The sequence below is a fragment of the Hevea brasiliensis genome, chromosome 5 (assembly GCF_030052815.1).
Source record: "Hevea brasiliensis isolate MT/VB/25A 57/8 chromosome 5, ASM3005281v1, whole genome shotgun sequence".
In the NCBI taxonomy this organism is placed as follows: domain Eukaryota; kingdom Viridiplantae; phylum Streptophyta; class Magnoliopsida; order Malpighiales; family Euphorbiaceae; genus Hevea; species Hevea brasiliensis.
In genome coordinates, this window is record NC_079497.1 from 36,864,169 (window position 1) to 36,882,662 (window position 18,494).

An 18,494-nucleotide genomic window follows, 5' to 3' on the forward strand; every position below is an offset into this window, starting at 1 on the left:
GCATGTACAGCCAGTGTTGATTGATCATATCAGAATGGCTGCTCAGAATAATCAGAAGTATCAGAAGCTGTTGGAAGAAGTTCAGCAGGGCAAGAAGCCATAATTCTCAATAAGATATGACTGTCTGCTATTACACCAGGGCAGAATGTGTGTTCCTAATGAGGTTAATTTAAGGTAGATCATTTTGAAGGAAGCACATGAGTCTCCTTTTACCTTGCACCCTGGTGGCACAAAAATGTATAGAAGGCTAAAGGAGCATTACTGGTGGATGGATATAAAAGTGATGTGGCAAAATTTGTTTCCAAATCCATAACTTGTCAGCAAGTGAAGGCAGAGCATCAAATACCTGTGGGGTTGTTACATCCACTATCAGTACCAGAATGGAAATGGGAGAGAATAACAATGGATTTTATGATGGGACTTTCGAGGACACAGAAGAGTCATGATGTAGTATGGGTCATTATTGACAGACTGACCAAGTCTGCTCATTTTTTCCCAGTACAGATGGACTACAGTTTAGAAAGATTGGCCAAGTTGTACATTGATGAGAGAGTAAGACTGCATGGGGTGCCAGTATCCATCATATCAGACATAAATCCTAGGTTCACTTCTAGATTATGGGGTAGTCTTTAAAGAGCCCTAGGAACTTGATTGAACTTCAGTACGACATTCTACCCATAGACTGATGGCCAGTCCGAAAGGGTAATTCAGATCTCATAGGATATGCTACGGGCTTGTGTGATTGAGTTTGAGGGCAGCTGGGACACACACTTACCTTTGATTGAGTTTTCTTACAACAATAGTTACCAATCAAGCATTGGGATGCCTCCATAAGAAGCTTTGTATGGAAGAAAGTGCAGAACTCCCCTGTGTTAGGATGAAGCAGGCGAAAGAAAATTTATTGGGCCAGAAATTGTTTAGCAAACTGAAGAGAAAATCAGGTTGATTAAAGATCGACTTAAGACTGCATCAGACCATCAGAAGTCCTATATTGATTTAAAGAGAAGAGATATTGAGTATGCAGTGGGTGAGAAAGTATTCCAAAGTATTCCTTAAGGTTTCCCCTTGGAAGAAAATTATGAGATTCGGCAGAAAAAGGAAACTGAGTCCTCATTTCATTGGGCCATATGAGGTTCTAGAAAGAGTGGGTCCTTTGGCATATCGTTTGGCACTACCTCCAGAGTTGGAGAAGATACATAATGTCTTCTATGTATCTATGTTAAGGAGGTATCAGCCAGACCCATCTCATGTACTACGAGTAGAAGAGATTGAAGTGAATCCAGACCTCACATATGAGGAAGAACCCATAGAGATTCTGGCTTATGAGGTGAAGCAGCTACGGAACAAGCAAATACCATTAGTGAAAGTGTTGTGGAACCATCATTTGAGCTAGGAGGCTACTTGGGAATGAGAGGAGGACCTGAGGAGACAGCACCCACAGCTGTTCAGAGATTGATACCGGGTAAAATTTTGAGATAAAATTTATTTTAAGGGGGGGAGAATTGTAACACCCCTATTTGCGTAGCCTAGTATATTTCACTGTTCTGTGATCGGTGTCGGTCCAGACAAGTAAAAGGATTAGAACCACACTTAAGACAACTAGATAAGCCCTAAACACAAATAATTAGTAATTGTCAAATAGTTAAGTATAAATAAGAAAAATAGAACACAAGAAGTTAAATGAGCCGAGAGTCACAGCAATGGGTGACCTTCTCAGGAAGGACTGTAAAGTCGATTTAAACTCAAATTTCAAACCGTAAAATGTGACGCCGCGGTCCTTAGAACTATTGTGAACACAGTGGAAAAGAGAAAATCACAAAAAAAAAAAAAAATGTTAAGCCAGTCAAATAATTAGGTCAGGGATCCGGAAGAAATATTGAATTATTTACAAACCGAGTTGAACCGGCAAGGGACAATTTGGTCAATTAACCCCTGGAGGTAACTCCTGATCTAACTGTCAAATAAAATCAGAGAAAATAAAATTTTAGAGTCTGGAATTAAATTAAAGAGCTAATGGAAAAATAAATAAAAAAAAGGAAAAAGAAAAAGTGAAAAGTGATGACATCATGCATGATGCAATAAATATTATAATTAAAAAATTAATTTTGGATAATTGTGGTCTTCCTAAAGGATTAAAAACGAATAAAGAAAGAAAAAAAAAAAACAAAAAGTCTCCTTCCTCATCCATTCTTGCTGTCCCTCTCCCTTGGTCTCTCTCTCATTTTTCTTTCTTGAAACCTCCATGGAAGCTTGACTCAAGCTTCATAAACCCTAATCTAGCCATAATTTCCCTAAGGTTTCTTAAGTAAATCTTGTCCTTGAACCTTGATTCACCTATTGATAACAAAATGGAAGAAGAAAGGAAGAAGTTTTGAAGGGAAAAAAAAATTCTGCTTAAAGGTTAGTTGATTTCTCTTTTTGTATCTTTACATATATACTTAGACAACTTGATGGAGTGATGATTTGTTGAAAAAGGAAACAAAATGATATGTTGAAGAACTATATGAAATTCGATTAGCTATGAGTGATTAGGGTTTGGTGTGCTTTAACCTAATTGAATATGAATTCTAAGTTTAGTGAAGTTATATGTATGTAAAATTACATGAATTGAAACAATTGTGTAATTAGGGTTTGGACCTAGGGTTTTGGAAGACAAAAATTGGAGAATTGGTCAAATGGTGTGTTTGACCTTGTTTGAGCTGAAAAATGGTCATATGTGACGAATTGTGGTATCTTGGAAGTGTTAGAATTAGGTTTAAATTCGGATTGCTTAGGGACATTCTGCAGGCAGCAGGACCAAGGTCCCTTACAGGGACTAAAACTAAAAATTTACTAGCCCAATTGGTGTGAGGCTAATTGGGAATGAAACTAGACACAAAACGACACATTTTACATTCAGGAATCATGCCCAGAAAGTGACTAACACCTAGTGAACAAATTGACCAAATCCGAAAATAGTTATTCTGCCCTGTACAAAAATAACCAAATAAACAGTGTTTGTTCATTTGGCTATAACTTGGGCTAGGTAGGTCCAAATGACCTAAAATTTTACCAGTAGAAAGCTGAGATATAGACCTAAAACTTTCATGAAGAACATAAACCCAAATTATGCCCTTAACCAAAGTCACCCAAAGTTGGTGACCTACAACTGCCAAAACCCAAAATTTGCCCAGAAAATCTGGGGTAGACCAATCCGATAGCCATGATTCAAATGACTATAACTTGAGCTACAAAACTCCAATTGGAGTGATTCAAAAAGGAGAATAAATTTAAGATAATAAGGAACAATTTCTGTGCAGGAAACTTAGCCAAATTCTAACAGCAATATGACCAATGGAACAGTACAACATAGGATACCAAAACTGAAAATTTACAAATTTGCCTAAAAGACTTAGAATTTGAGTAAACAACCAAAACCAAGAAATTTAGTAACCAAAATGTGGTATGTGGGTGAAATTAGAATTTCCATACCTATTAAGCATTAGAAAGTCAACAAATTGACTTAAATAGTGTAGTAAATAGTAACTTCGAAACACAAATTTTAAAGAATGTCAATTTTAGCATATTAAAGCTAGGTAAACGTAAATTTGAATTTATTTTTGGATTTATGATAAGTTATAATATTGAAACACTATGAAACTGTGTGTTTCAGTGGAAAAGAATACCGGGAAAGAATCCGAGATGTCGAGTCAAGGGCAAGAGGCGACTCGTATAAGGTTTGTGCACAACATAGAATTTTTGTAAATTTTCTTCTGCACATCGTTTTGAATGAATTGAAATATTAAATTGTGATATCATTGTCGTGAAATGTTTGTTATGCTTTTAATTTAAATTGTTGAAAGTTTAATTGTATATATTTGAAATGACATCAAATTTTTAGTAAATTGTTAAGATAGTTTTGAAACCACAGTGTCATGACCATATATTTGAATACCTCACTAGCATGACTAGTGGGGGAAATCAGTTTCAAATTTTGATTCCTTCTCTGGCTGAAGTGTTGAGGTGTGTGCCAGTAGAAGAAGAAAAAGAATGGGTTCCCATATATTTGAGCTAGCTAGCCTTGTGATGTGACTTCTCCTTAGACTCTGCCTATTGAGATTATATTTATTTTGAATGGCATGACATAACTGTGTGTTTTTACGAAATTTGTTTTGAGACTTTTGCAATGAAATTGTTTGGATTAAAATCTTCTAAATCATGTTTTGAATTTATAATTCATGTTTACTTTAATTTTTGAATAAATATGATTTAAATTCCACATAAAGATTATTTTTAGTATGTTGTACACCACTGAGTCCTAATACTCAGCGATGGCTGTTATTACTGTCGCAAATATAGAGACTAGAAAAGCAGCAGAGTGAGCTGCTGAGAATTGAGGAGCTACCTACTCTGAAGTTTATCAGGTATATTTTATACCCTGATTGTAAAAATTATTTTGATGTATGTAATGTATGTAAATGTAGAAAATGATCAAGAACAGTTGTTTAGAGTTATATAAAGGTTGTAATAAATTTTGGTTTGGATTTTTCCTAATATAAATTTTTGGAATGATGTATGTAAATTGTTTTATCTTTACTGAAATATGAATGGAAATATTTTGTTTAAAATTGAATGAAATTAAATTATATTTCATACTTATAAAAAGTAAGAAAATGATTTTAAAATCCCTTGCAGGGTACTTAATGAGTTATCGATAGGTGAAGTTCAGTAGTTCATTAGGTATTCTACGGGATCATGTTATGCCCAACAGAGGGGTAAGGTGTGACACAATTTGTCCCAAAAGCCAATAGCTAATGAGGAATAACATAGCTAGCTAGCAATTATATGAGTACTCATCCTATTCGTCCTCAACTGACACACACCTCAACACTTCAGTTAGAGAGGGAATTCAAAGCCAATTCGTCCCACTAGACAAGCTAGCGAGGAATTCAATCAAATATACATGATAGTTGTGGTTTCAAACCATTTGCAATATTTTTCCAGCAATAAGTATCCATCAAATTTCCATTCAAACAATTTTCCACAATTTAAAACAATAACATACAAATTGTCATAATTTATTTCAATTGAAAATTCAATAGATATAACTGTTGTGCACAAACCTCTGAAGAGTAACCTCTTGGCCCTGACTCAGTGTTTTCTTCCCCTTCCCTGAGTCTTTGCTAACTGAAACACACAATTTAAAGTGTTTCAATACTCATTTAAACTATCTCTAATAATAAGGTTCAATAATTAATTTATTTAATACTATTGCTTTCCTTAGTCAACCTATAATGCTGACCTTTGATGCACTCTAAGGGAATAAATTTTAATGTTACCAATATATCACTTTTTTTTTAGTCTTTTAGTGTTGGTATATGTTACCAAATTCATTTTCAAGTGTATTGCATTTTATTGCAATTTATCGGATTTCGGTATGCTATTTTGACCTAATCAGATGACCTAGTTCCCTCGATTTTCGAGTTCTGGTCCAAATTACAAACTTGTAGGTCTATGCCTTAGTCAGCTTTTGCCACAAATTTTAGGTCATTTGAAGTTTACTAGACCAAGTTATGGTCATTTTACTATTGTTGGATAGATTGCACTATAATGGTAAACTTAGGTCATTTTTAGGTCATTTCCTATTCTGGCACATTTTGTGCCTAGTTTCACCTCCAATTGGCTTCATACCAATTGGAGTCACACACTTAGGGTTATAGGCTCATTTGCATACTGTCTCTTGAAAACTAAACCAATCACACATTCACCAACTATATCTTTACTTCCCAAACCATTCTGCACTTGTACCATACCATACTCATTCAATAGTTTACATTATAACAACTTTGGGCATAATACAATGAGCTTACATATACCAAATATAACTCCTAATTTACAATATCTAATTCTAAACAATTTTCCATATAATACTCCTAACCAATACATACAATTTACATTACCAAATTACATATATTATCACTGCTATTTCATATACATGTGCTGCCACTTTTTGTACCATAACTCAATAACTTTTCATGAACTTAAACATTACCAATCTTCACCATGAGGCTGCCAAAGTAATACACATACATCAAGCTTTCCATTTTAACTTTTCAAACTCACAAATCAAACTTTATACATGGTAAATCACTCCTATACATATAAGCACTTAAATCAATACCCCAAATCACCAAATAATGAAGAAAACAAGTTAACATGTTGAACTTTCATGGCTGCCGAAATGGAGTATCACCCTAACTTATGAAACCTCAACTTTTCTTTCATAAATCAACTCACCATGTCACACCTTATCCCTGGTAAGGCATGACATGTTCCCGTAGCATACCTAATGAATTACTGAACTCCACCTACCGATAACCCATAGTTTTGCTACAAAGGATTTTAAAACAAATCATAGCTTTTTATTTTATCAATTCCTTTGCAGAAAACTACATGAGAATAGTTAAAATTCCATGTAAACATTCATTGGAAATAATGATAGAATAAATATTGTAAAAGTTACATTTTCATAAGTCTCAAAGTGAAATACAAAATAGTTACAAACTCAAAATGTGATAGCAATGTCGTGCTTTTAAATACAAACTGCTCAATGTCTGTACATCCATACATATGGGTACAAAATACATCAAAAGAAAATTACAAGGGTATACCTACGATATATACCCATAATCAATACCAAATGCTGCTTCCAAGTCACTCATTCGGTAGCCTTCTCCTTTCCCTTACCTGCAACAACATAAAGAAGCTATCGTTGAGTATATCACTCAGTGGTGCACAACTAATAACTTTAAAACTTAAGGTAAAATATAATTTGTCAAAGCATAATAAATCAAATATTTTTCTTAAACATGAAAACTTCACAATAGTTCTAAGTCCATAAGAGCCATTTATTGGAATAACATTTCAAATGAGAAATCACACTTCATAAATCACAATTCATCAAGCATTAGTGTTGCCAACATCAACACACAGTTTAGGCCATGACATAAAATTTCACGATTAGTGCCGTGTTGTACACCATGACAAAGCAATCTCAATCTCACTTACCATTATTAATGAGGGAAGGGCTAGCTAGCTAATGAGTACTCATGTAGCCTTACCCCACTAATCATTATTAATGGGAGACATAATCAATATCAATTATCAACCCCAAGTAGCCGTTACTACTGGGGAGTTCCGAAAGAGACTGTCATGCTAATTATGGTTTCAAAATAGTTTTCAAAAATTTTCCACTCAACAATCACGTTTATAAACCAATAAACACATTCAAATTCATCATAATATCCATATAAAGGTGGCAACACCCAAATTTCTCAAATGTAAGAGAAAAAATATATTTCAGTCAAAGTAAACTTGTTCAAAGCAAACTCATTCAAATAAACACATTCCAAATAATTTACAAGTTTAAAAACGAAGAAAAGGTTAGTTGTGCACAAACCTTCAATGCTCTCCTTTCTCTTTACTCACTATTCCTTATCTGTCCCAACCTCTTTCTTTACTGAAAATACACAAATAGAATATCTCAATACGCATCTCAATTGCTGCCAAGAACTCATTACATGAATGTCTAATGCATCCCAAATTTGCTTTGCAAATTTTTGAAAATTTTGGTTTTGGACAACTTGGTGCCCCAATCTTTGAATCCAATTTTTACCTAGTTTCGATTATAATTTGATGAGATGTTCTTCATGAAAGTTGTTCATCTAGGTCTTAACTATATTTTCCTTTTTGAATCACCTAATTCAGAGCTGTGTAGCTCAAGTTATGCCCAAAACACTATTACTATTCATGTTACTATTCATGCTACAGATTTAGTTCTGGCAGATTTATCGATTCAACTTCGTTCAGCATTTTGATCAAGTTAAGTCCATAATTTGATCTAATGTTCTTCATATAAAATGTTCTACTATGTCTTAGGTTTCCATCAGTTCAAGAATCGCCTAAATTGGAGTTTTCTAGAGAGAGTTATGGCCATGCAAAGTTTACTATTCATATAGTAAATCTGCAACTCAACAGATTCAGTAATTCAACTTTTCTCAGTAATTTGATTGGGTTAAGTCTATAATTTGGCCTCAAGTTCTTCATATGAAATGTTCTACTATGTCTTAGATTTCCATCGGTTTAAGAATCACCTAAATTGGAGTTTTCTAGAGAGAGTTATGGCCATGCAAAATTTACTGTTCATATGGTCAAATTCTGCAGGTTCCAGATTTCTGTCTCTAAGTTCAAGGCTCATTTCAGATAGCTTAAGGTCATTTTTAGGGCAAGGTATCTTCATGAAAATTCTAGCCCTATGTCTTAAGTTTGATTTCCAATTGGTTTCACACCAATTGGAGTTGTGTAGCTTAAGTTATGGGCTTCCAAACACACTGAATTCAGTGTACAAAATTCTGCCCTAAGTTCAATTTTTCATTTGTTCAATTACTTCTACTAACCAACCTCAATTCACATTTAATTTACCCAAAATGACTATAATTTAGCATTAACACATCAATGGCACTTCCTAGCATAAAACCTACAATTTTCAAACATCAAAGTTTGCAATTTCCCTAATCCTACCATTTCATTACCTCCATCATCAACCTAATGTCAATTCAAACTAAATAAACCTCAAATGACCATAATTTAACACTACACACACCAATTTCACTCTCTAGCACCAAAACCTAATTTTCCCATGAATCCTAATCTTCCACAATTTAATTTATGTAATCCCATGAAATCTTACTACTCCCAATCATGCATACTACCTCAATCTAACTAAAATACATCAAAACCCTAATTTTCCCTAAGTTGGCCAAAACCTTAGTTTAGGTTCCATGCATGTTTCCTTTTATTTTCTCATGAAATTTTATCATAAGTTAACTTCATTCAAGGATTATACAACTAATCTAACATGAAAAGAAACTTACCTTAACTGACCACTTTTAATCTTCAATTTCTTCAAACTCTTTTGCTCTCTTAGCTTCTAATCTCTCAATGAAAGATAAATTTGATGTTTTCTACCAATTAGATAGAAAACCCATTGAGAAAAAGTGGGGAAAATCAATGGTTGAGAGAGGTTGTAAGTGGAAGAATGAAGAGAGAAGAAAGAAAAGAGAGGGAGAGGAGGTGTGTGGGGGGGCAACTAAATGAGGGAGGGAGGGAGCAAGATGGCTTCCTTTTATACTTATCCCAATTATTTATTTTTTTTATTGAGTTGTTCAAAGCCCATTGGTCCTAAAATTTTAATTGGGTCAAAATGGACCTAAAATTCTAGGATTTTGTTTCTTTTATTTTCCTTTCACTTTATACTTGAATTCTTTTCCTAAAAAAAATTATTCCATAATTCAATTCATTAATTTCACTTAAATTAATTAACATTTTGGTCAAAAGTCAACTTTTGAGGTGAGTTGACCAAAATGCCCCTCATCGGTTCATAATCTCTCTTTTTCAACATACCCGGTGATTCCTTATATTTTTGGGTCACTTGAATTTTTATTATGTCTATCTCAATTAATTTTTTATTTATTTTTGGTCCTCAAGGTGTCTTTAAATAGTACTAGTCACAGACAAAAATTGGTACTATTCATAACTTAGAGGTTTGGGGTGTTACACATCACAACCTTAGATACAATTTTAATGAAATAAGTAATGAAAACACACACTTACCTCTTTTAAAGCTTGACCAAAACTTCACTAAAACCCTTCTTTCTGGTTCCCTAAGTGCTGCCCAAGGTGTGGTGATTACTTGAAGCTTGGATCATGGATGCATGGAGCTCACAATGGGGGATGGCAATGGTGGTTTAGGAGAGAAGTTGGGTTCGACAACTTTGAAGGATTTGTGGAAGAAGAAATGTAATGGTTAGTGCTCCACTAATCTATTCCTTAGTAACTTTTTAAGGTGTCCATAGTGCTCCACTAATCTATTTTAATCTTATTATAACTTAAAGTTTTCATAATTGCATTTAATCCCCTCATTTCCCTAAATTTGATTACACGTTTAATTTCCTTTTTCATGGGGTTCCCAAATTTTAATACTATTTATTTTTAATAGACATTTAGGTAAAAAGGCAACTCGGTGTGTCAATTGACTACAATGCCCCTATTCGGGTTGTATTCTCGATTTTTCGTTAATATCGATTTTTGTCGATTTCTCGTTTCTCTTTGTACTAATTACTTAATTTTTCTTTGAAATTTCTAATGTCATTTATACTTCAATAGATGTTTATTTAAGTCTTAAAAATATTTCCCAGGGTTCCCCGTGGTCCAGGCCCAGTCAACAGTCCTCGCCGTAACTCCTGGTGCAGTCACCCATCGCTACGATTTTTGGCTTGTTTAACTTAGTTACATTTCATTGCACTTATTTTTCCTTTGTTTTTCTTGTATTTTTTTCTAGTGTATTTCATTATTTCATGTCTCCTCACCAACATTTAAATGTAGTTCTAGGCATTCTATCTATTCGGACAAACACTGATCATCGGAACAGTAGAACGCACTACTGAATATAGGGGTGTTACAGAGAAAGCTTTAATGTGTGAGTCCATGGAGGTTTTGGTTGAGAGCTCCATTTTGGCAAGAATAAGATTGTAGAAGAAGATGATGAAATGAGTGGGATCTGCCGTCCCAGAGTCCCATATGTGTCCCAAATTAGGAGTTAGTGGAGCACTTAGGTTAGTTTTATTGTTTAATTATTCAAAGTTTCATTATTTGCACATTTACCTCATTTCTTTCACTATTTATATAATGTATCTCAATTAAATTTTTTATGAATTTTTCAAAGTGTAATATCATTTATTTTTAATGGACATTGAGGTCAAAAGGCAACTCTAGGTGTCAAATGACCAAAATGCCCTTCTTCAGGTTATATTCCCGATTTTTCGGTAATACCAATTTTTGTTTATTTCTCTATTTTGTGTTTTTCTTTGTACTAATTTATTAATTTTTCTTTGATATTTCTAGTGTCAATTATATTTCAATAAACCTTTAATTATGTCTGGAAATTTAATTCCAAGGGTTCCCCGTGATCCCGGGGTCGATAATTGCCTTTGCCGTAACTTCCCGGTGTGGTCACCCATTGCTACGGTGCCGGCTCGTTTAACCAAGTTTCATTTTCTCTCTTTCATTTTTCTTTTAATTTTTCTTGTATTTTCTTTTTATTTATTTCATCATTATAGTCTGTTTACTATCACTGAAATGTAGTTCCAGGCATCCAGACTTGCCCGGACTGACATTAGGTCACCGGAGCAACAGAACGTATAGAACACGTACAGTGGGGATGTTACAAATTATTTTAAAATCCCTTGTAGTATGTTTAATAGGTTATCGGTAGGCGAAGTACGGTAATTCATTAGGTGTACTACGGGATCATGTTACATCTTACGGAGGAGTAGGGTGTGACATGTTTAGTGGTATCAGAGCAATGGTTTAAATGTAAATTTTGAACTGTGAATTTAAAAAATTTTGTTGGTAAATACAACTGCTCAAATGTTTGGTACACATAGTACATTTGCATCATAAATATCAACTAATGGAGAGAAATCTCCTTGTGTTGGTTGTACAGGAAATAGAAAATCCTGTGAAAAGATATGGAAGAGAAGAATGAGACAATAGAACAGTTTGTGAAGGCAAAAGTACAAGGTGAGTGTAACACCTCTATTTGCGTAGCCTGGTATATTTTACTATTTCAGTGACCGGTGTCGGTCCAGATAATTAAGGAGATTAGAACCACGTCTAAGATAACTAGATAAGCTCTGAACACAAATAATTGGTAATTGTCAATTAGTTAAGTATAAATAAGAAAAACAGAATATAAGAGGTTAAATGAGCTAAGAGTCACAGCGATGGGTGACCTTCTTGGGAAGGATTGCGAGGTCGATTTAAACTCAAATTTCGAACCTTAAAATGTGACGCTGCGGTCCTTAGGTCTATTGCGAACACAGTGAAAAAGAGAAAATCATGAAAAAAAATTGTTAAGCCGGTCAAATAATTAGGTGAGGGATTCGAAAGAAATATTAAATTATTTGCAAACCGAGTAGAACCGGCGAGGGGCAAATTGGTCAATTGACCCCTAGAGCTGACTCCTGACCTAACTGTCAAATAAAATTGAAGAAAAAAAATTTCAGAATCGGGAATTAAATTAAAGAACTAATGAAAAAATAAATCGAAAAAAAAGAGAAAAAAAGAAAAAGTGAAAAGTGATGACATCATGCATGACATCATGCATGATGTAATAAACATTATAATAAAAAAAATAAATTTGGATTAATTATGGTCTTCCATAAGATTAAAAATACATAAAAGAAAGAAAAAAAAAAGAAAACAAAAAGTGTCACCTTCTTCTTCAAAGTGGACGCCCCACTTCTCTCTCACCTCTCCCTCACCAAACTCCATTGAAGCTCATCTTTGAGCTTGAAGATAAGGAAATTTCACCATAGAAAATTGTCGTACCACAAATAAACTTTATTTGGGCAACTAGAAAAGAAGGCCCAAGAATAAATAAAGAAGAAAGGAAGAGGTTTGAAGAGGAAAAATTTTTTGCACTAAGGTTAGTAAACTAAACTTGATTTTCTAGTTGAATTAATTGTGGTTATAGTTGAATAAACCTAGAAATATGCTTAAAATGAAATGAAAACATCTTTGGAGGACTAAGTGGAAATTCGATCAGCTAGGGTTTGAGATGGGAATGCATGAATTTGATTGAATTAAAAGTGTATGTGAGTTTGAATGAGTTGAGAAATGGTGTAGGTATGCTTTGAATTAGTTAAATGTAACAAAAATGTGAATTAAGGTTTGGACCAAGGGTTTAGATAATAAAATTTTGAAAATTGGTCAAATGGTGTGTTTGACCTAGTTTGAGCTAAAAAATGGTCATATGTGACCAATTGAGGTATGTTGGAAGTGTGAGAATAAAGTGGAAATTCGGATTGCTTAGGGCCATTATGCAGGCAGCAAGACCAAGGTCTCTTTCAGGGATAAAAACTGAAAATTTACTAAACCAATTGATGTGAGGCTAGTTGGGGATGAAACTAAACACAAAATGACACATTTTTCATTTAGGAATCATGCCCAAAAAGTGACCATAGCATAGTGAACAAATTGACCAAATCCAGACTTAGGTATTCTGCCCTGTACAAAATGACCAAATGAACAGTGTTTGTTCATTTGGCCATAACTTGGGTTAAGCAGGTCTAAATGACCCTAAATTTTATCAGTAGAAAGCTGAGATATAGACCTACAAATTTCATGCGGAACAAAAACTCAAATTATGCACTTAACTAAGTTATTTGGCCACCCAAATTTAGTGACCTAAAACTACCAGAACCCAGAATTTGCCCAGAAAATTTGGGTTAGACCAATCCGGCAGCTATGATTCAAATGGCTATAACTTGAGCTAAAAAACTTCAATTGGAGTGATTCAAAAAGGAGAATAAAGTTAAGACAATAAGGAACAATTTCTATCAAGAAAACTTAGCCAAATTCTAACAGCAACATGACCAATGGAATAGTGTAACATAGAACACCAAAACTAAAAATTTGCAATTTTGCCTAAAAGACTTAAGTTTTGAGCAAACAACCAAAAGCAATAAAATTGGTGACCAAAATGTGATATGTGGGTATAATTGGATTTCCCACACCTATTAAGCATAAGAAAGTCAATATTTTGACTTGAATAGTACCATGAATAGTAACCTCAACATGAAAATTTTCAAGAATGTAAGTTTAAGCATATTGGAGCTAGAATTGAACATATATAAATTAATTATTGGAATTATTATGAGATAAGATACTGAAATATTATAAATTTTGTGTTTCAGCTGAAAAAGACCCAAAAGGCCTAGAGGCGACTAAGTCCAGGTTTGTGCACAAAAATTTATAAATTATAGTTTTCACAATGACAATTGATTTGTTATACATTGTGAATGTGTTTTATTCATTATGAATTTCGCGAATGTTGTGTTGCCTATTTTACAATGAAAATTTAAAACGAAAATTATTTATTGATTTGTATGAAATATTTGAACAATATGGTTTTAAATTTGGTTATGGCCTTGAAAATTTTATTTGAGAATTTGTGTGTTGCCTACTTTGGAAATGGAGATTTGAAATGAAGTTTGTTTAATTATTGTATCAATTATAATTGAACATCATAGTTTTAAATTGTTTTGATTCACACACTGCATGGCTGTCCCTTATTATGTTCCTCCTCCAATTATGGGGTGAGTTTGACTATCCCTCTTTGGCTTCCCAGTCAGGAGGTGAGTTTGGATGAGTAGTCATTAGCTAGCTAGCCACCTCCCTCATTGATTTCGAGTAGTGAGGTGAGTTTGCCTTGTCGTGGTGTACAACACGGCATGTTTGAAAATTTTGTGTCATGGCCTAAGTTGTGTTATTGATTGGCAACACTATGATTGTTAAATTATTTGATCAAATTTGTGTTATATTAAGCATTGAAAATTATGATTTGCTATAACTGTGATTTAAAAAAATTGTGAAATGTGATTGTGAGATTTTTGAATTATGAATTGTTCATAAATTTTTTATATTACGCATTTTGTATTTTATTATGCATCACTGAGTATTTTAATACTCAGCGATGACTTTCTTTGCTGTTGTAGATAGAGACAAGGAAAAAGCAGTATAGTGAGCTACTGATTTTTGGGACTACACGGAGGTTTTTGTACGGGTATTTAGTTATACCCTTATAGTTTATTTTGATGTAAATAGTTTAATGTCATATGTATTATTGTAAAGTTGAGCAGTTGTACAGTAAATTGTAATAATGTTATTTTGGATTTTCTTTTTATAAATTAATATTTGTATTTGTAAATGAAGTATATTATGCATTGTTAATGAATTTGTGAAGTATTTTAGGATGACAAAATTTTGGTTGAGTTGTGGAATTAAATTGAACTGTGTTGACTTAAGTTAATTTGGGTTGGGAGTTGTGACAATAATTATTGGAAGTGTTTTTATAGGTTTTTAAAGAACTGTTTTCTTAAAATACAGAGGGCACTCTGCTGAAATTTTTATAAAATTTGCAAAAAAATAAATAGGACAAAATTCTTAACTAGTTTTCAAACTTCAATTAAATGTTTTTAATTCCTACCAAAATGCTCACCACTTTCAAAAAGTAAGAAAATGGTTTTAAAATCCCTTGTAGGGTACTTAATGAGTTATCGGTAGGTGAAGTTCGGTAGTTCATTAGGCATTCTACGGGATCATGTTATGCCTTACAGAGGGGTAAGGTGTGACATGTTTAGTGGTATCAGAGCAATGGTTTTAAAATGAATTTTGAACTGTACATTTGAAATATTTTGTCGGTAAATACAACTGCTCAAATGTTTAATACATATGACATATTTACATCATAAATATGCTCTAACAGAGGTCAACCTCCTTGTGTTTGTTACCAGAGAATAGAAAATTTATGAAAGTGGAATGGAAGAAGGAGATCATTCCATAGAGCAATCTGTCGAGGCTGAGGCCTGACGAGAAGCCCCAGCACTCCAGAATGTGAGTGGATCAGCCACTTCAGCTCCTCCTCAAGCACCGCAGTTCCTTGCTCAGTTTGCACAGTGGATGGCTATGTTCTTTCAACAAATGGCGGGAAATGTGCCACCACAACCTCAGATGCAAGCACCTGCAGTACAATCACAGCCTCTGGCTCGGCAATATGAGAAGTTAATGAAATTTGGGGCTACAGAATTCAAAGGAACAGTGGATCCACTGGAAGCAGAATAGTGGTTAGAGAGGATGGAAAGGGTTTTCAGAAAACCGCAGTGTGCTGAAGAGTTGAAGTTTAAATATTCAGTATCATTTCTGCAAGAGGATGCATATGAGTGGTGGAAGACCATCCCCCACAGCCTAGTAGAGCCACTAATCCTCACATGGGCAGACTTTTTAAGGGAATTTCGACAAAAATGGGTCCCTGATACTTATGTACACATGAAGCTGCAAGAGTTTTTAAGTTTGAAGCAAAGGGATAGAACTATAACTGAGCATGAGCGGGATTTCTCTCGACTAAGCCACTATGCCGGAAGCTTGGTCACCACCCCCAGAGACCGGTGCAAGAGGTTTGAGGCTGGGTTGAGGCCTAGCTTGAGAATGCAAGTGATAGGGTTCCAACACCAGAATTTTTCTAAATTGATTTCACAAGCCCTAAAACTGGAAAGGATATAATCAGAAGGGGCAATGAAAAAGAGTACAAAAGAGAAAGAGAAAATAGAAAAAGTTGCTGGTCAAACTACAAAAAGTAGTTCAGGGAAGAGAAAACATTTTGGAGGATATAGCTCACGTGAATCGGGTAGAGGCAGATCTTTTGGACAAAAACCACCTCAATCTGATCAGCAAACTCAGCAGACACACAGAAATACGCTGTCGGATCGACTTTGTGAGACTTGTGGTAAACCACATAGTGGAGTATGTTATATAGCTATAGGAGCATGTTTTAATTGTGGAGGGATAGGTCATTTTGTTAAGGATTGCGTAAGTCCACGTCGTTATGGATCATTTACCACGTCAGAAGGATCAGCCCAAGTTTTTACCCCGAAGAGTTCACCAGTCATTGGTAGAGGTAGAGGCAGAGGTAGGGGTAGTATACCTGGAAATCAGACTACTGTGATTCAACTAGGACAAGGTGATGCTCCAGTGAGAGTATACACTATGCGACAAAGGGACGAGGATAAGACTTTTAACATGGTTGCTGGTATTTTCTCGATTCTTAACTAAGATATATATAGATGTGTAAAAAAAAAAAAATTGATATGCTAATGACTATTCTTTTTAAAATTAATTTTGGAAGAGTTTGTCAGTGAAAAATATTTGCTAGCATACAAGAATTTGTAAAGTTAATTAGTAAGCCTAATTAGGTAAGGCAAGAGAACCTAAAAGTAAGTTATAATAATATAGCTACCTTAGATGCAGTTAAAGGTATTACTGCTGATAGATGTCAGTGGGTACCATAATCAAAATAAGTTTAAGATATTAGTAGATTTGAAAGAAATAAGATAAGAGGAAGTTTGATCTATTGGGATATATCGTAGTAACTATACAATATTCTTGATGTTGTGCTGTAAGCTGCAGATTACAGTACTGACTTAGGATTTATTGTGTAGAGCTATGTACTACCCAATAGTACACAAGGATAAAAATAGTTGCAAATGGCATCTGTTTTGGTACAGTTATGATAAGATAAAGTTTTCTTATTGGAAAGGAGTTTGAAAATCCTAACCTGGGATTTAAAACTCTAAAGTTAGAATATTGAAAGGTTATAGTTCAATACAAAAGAAAGTAATAACTACACATCAGTGCAAAATAAGCTGTAGAATATCGATAGATAAAAATAAATAGAACAGTAAGAAATGAGAAAAACACTAGATGAATAATTGCCACCAAGGCAAGCAACTTGCTTAAGACGCGTAACGATATCTCAAACTATTTTATTAAGAAAGAAATAAGTTAAACCGAAGCAAATAAGATAGTGCATAATAGCACATAGGCCTTGGTCGTAAATGGAGATGGTAAGATAATGGTTATGGACCTATGGCCAAGAAGGAGATAAACAGTTCATAAATGACCAACAAGGTCATTAAAAAATAAAAGACTACAAAGGAAAATAATTGCTAAAACAACAGTAAGAAAAGACAAAAATATTTTAAACTAAACTGAAGGTTGCATCAAATGATCAAGAGATTTGATAAGAAAATAATAAAACTAAGTTCTCACCCATAGGATCATATGAGATCCTAGAAAAAGCAGATCCACTAGCACATAGATTTGCTTACCTCTAAAATTGAAATGAATTTGAATTTAACTTATGACCGAAGTTTATAAGAAACTTGGCACACGAGGTGAGCAATCGATGAGTAAATAGTATTGGCTAAAGTGCCACGGATCATTATTTCGATTTTGAAGTTACGTAGAAATGTGAGAAAAACATGAGAAAACAACATGTATGACTATTTGAGGATAGATAGTGGACATAATTTTGAGGATGAATTTATTTAAAGGGGGCGAGAATTGTAACACCCGTATTTGCATAGCCTGGTGTATTTCACTATTCCGGTGACTAGGGTCAGTCCGAATAATTAAAGGGATTAGAACCACATCTAAGACAACTAGATAAGCCCTGAACACAAATAATTAGTAATTGTCAATTAGTTAAGTATAAATAAGAAAAACAGAACATAACAGGTTAAATGAGCCGAGAGTTACAGTGAAGTGTGACCTTCTCGGGAAGGATTGCGAGGTCAATTTAAACTCAAATTTCGAACCGTAAAATGTGACGTCGCTGTCCTTAGGACTATTGCGAGCACAATGGAAAAGAGAAAATCATGAAAAACAATTGTTAAGCTAGTCAAATAATTATGTCAGGGATCCAGAAGAAATATTGAATTATTTGCAAACCGAGTCGAACCGGCGAGGGGTAATTCGGTCAATTGACCCCTAGAGCTGACTCCTGACCTAATTGTCAAATAAAATCAGAGAAAAGAAAATTTCAGAATTGAAAATTA